The following is a 3,144-nucleotide window of genomic DNA, read 5'->3' on the forward strand; positions in this document are numbered from 1 at the left end:
ACAATATTCTAATGATTTTCATTATAATAACAATAATAATAAGGATAATGATTATATAGTAATAATTGAAATCATCATAATATCGCTATTTTTGTTATTATAATTATTATTATTATTATTATTTCTAAAATTATCAGTATTACTTTTATCATTTTAAAAATAGTTATAATGAGGAAAATGACATTAATAATGAAGATAATAACTATTATAATGAATATATTAAGGGTAATTACGGCAATAATAATCATAATGATGATAATGATGACATTAATGATATTAATGATAATAATGATGTTAATTATTATAAAGCCCATCCATAATCAAAACGGCTAGATGTAAAAAAAAAATCGAAAAAAACGGCAAAATCTAGGGAGAATGGTCGAAAAAAAACTTTTTCGAGGTTAAGGGATAATTAAGATGATTTCTACAATAATTCTGTTAATTATGATGATTTTCATGATAATCCCATTGATAAGGACATTAATTAGGATAATTATGACGTTACTTGGGATAATAATGAGGTTAATTAGGATAATTATGACATTAATTAGGATAATTATGTCATTAATTAGGATAATTATGACATTAATTAGGATAATTATGACATTGATTAGGATAATTATAATAAAAGGATAATTATAATGATAATTTGAGTAATTTAAGCAATAATAGCAATAATCAAAAATATCCTAATGATTTTCATGATAATAACAATAAGAATACGGATAATGATAATAAAAGTAATAATTCAAATGATAATAATATCGCTACCATTGTTATTATAATAATTATTATTGTTGTCATTATTTCTAAAATTATCATTATTGCTTTTATCATTATAAAAATAATTTTAATGAGGAAAATGACATGAATAATGACGACAATAACTATTATAATGATTATATTAAGGGTAATTACGGCGATAATGAAAATAATGATGATAATGATGACATTAATGATATTAATGATAATAATGGTAATAATTATAAAGCCTATCCATAACGACAAAAGGCTAAAAGTAAAAAAAATCCCAAAAGTCGAAAACGGCGAAATATAGCCGTTTGAGAGAAGGTTCGAAAAAAAATATTTTTCGGATTTTTAAAATTTTAGCCTTTGTTCATTATTAATTATTATTAATGGGATTATCATGAAAATCATCATAATTAGCAGAATTATTGCAGAAATCATCATAATTATCCCTCAAACTCAAAATAGGTTTTTTCTTCGGACATTTTCTGAAAAAGCTACATATCGCTAGATTTCGCCGTTTTTTCGACTTTGGGGATTTTTTTTTAACTTTTAGCCTTTTTTCATTATGGGTGGGCTTTATAATTATCATCATCATTATTATCATTAATATCATTAATATAATCATTATCATCATTATAGTTATTATCGCCGAAATTACCCTTATTATAATCAATATAATAGTTATAATCTTCATTATGAATGTCATTTTCCTCATTATAACAATTTTTATAATGATAAAAACAATACTGATAATTTTAGAAATAATAACAACAATAATAATTATAATTATAATAATAATAGCGATATTATGATTATTTAAATTATTACTTTTACTATCATTATCCTTATTATTATTATTATTATTATCAAGAAAATCATTAAAATATTGTTGATTATTGCTATTATTGAATTAATTACCCAGATTATCATTATTATCCTTTTATTATAATTATCCTCATTAATGCCATAATTATCGTTATAATGTCATAATTATCCTAATTAATGTCATAATTATCCTAATTAATGTCATTATTAATGGGATTATCATGAAAATCAGCATAATTAGCTGAAATATTGCATAAATCATCATATTTATCCCTTAAACTCGAAAAAGTTTTTTTCCGACCATTCTCTAAAAAAGATATATATTGCTAAATTTCGCCGTTTTTCGATTTTTTTTTTTTTAACTTTTAGCCTTTTTTCATTATGGATGGGCTTTATAATCAATAATACCATTATCATCATTATTATCATTAATGTCATCATTATCATTATCGTCATTATCGCCGTAATTACCCTTAATATAATCATTATAATACTCATTATCTCCATTATTAATGTCATTTTCATTATAACTATTTTTATAATGATAAAAGCAATAATAATAATTTTAGAAATAATAACAACAATAATAATTATTATAATAACAATAATAGCGATATCATTATTATTTCAGTTACTTTTCTTATCACTATCCTTATTATGATTGTTATTATCATGAAAATCATTTTTGTTGATTATTGCTATTATTGCAATAATTACCCAAATTATCCTTTTATTATAATCATCCTAATTAATGTCATAATTATCCTAATTAATGTCATAATTAATGGAATTATCAAGAAAATCATCATAATTAGCAGAATTATTGCAGAAATCATCATGATTATCCCTTAAACTCGAAAAAAGTTGTTGTTTTTTTCGACCATTCTCTAAAAAGGCTATATATCGCTAGATTTCGCCCTTTTTTCGACTTATTTTTACATTCAGCCTTTTTCATTATGGATGGGCTTTATAATTATTATCATCATTATCCTAATTAATGTCACAATTATTCTAATTAATCATTATCCTAATTAATGTCATTATCTATGGGATTATCATGAAAATAATCATAATTAACAGAATTATTGCAGGAATCATTACAATTATCACATAAACTCGAAAAAGGTTTTTTTTTTTCGACCATTCTCGCTAGATTTCGCCGTTTTTCGACTTTTTTTTTTTTTTTTTTACTTTTACCCTTTTATTATTATGGATTGGCTTTATAATTATTATCATTATTATCATTAATATCATTAATATCATCATTATCATCATTATAGTCATTATCGCTGTAATTACCGTTAATATAACCATTATTATAGTTATTATCTTCATTATTAATGTCATTTTCCTCATTATAACTATTTCTACAATGATTTCACCGATTTTTCGACTTTGGGGATTTTTTTTTTATTTTTAGCCTTTTTTTCATTATGGATGGGCTTTATAATAATAATTATTATTATTATCATTAATATCATTAATGTCATCACTATCATCATTATAGTTATTATCGCCGTAATTACCCTTAATAAAATCATTATAATAGATATTGTCTTCATTATTAAT

Source organism: Penaeus vannamei, chromosome 22 (assembly GCF_042767895.1).
Source record: "Penaeus vannamei isolate JL-2024 chromosome 22, ASM4276789v1, whole genome shotgun sequence".
Lineage (NCBI taxonomy): Eukaryota > Metazoa > Arthropoda > Malacostraca > Decapoda > Penaeidae > Penaeus > Penaeus vannamei.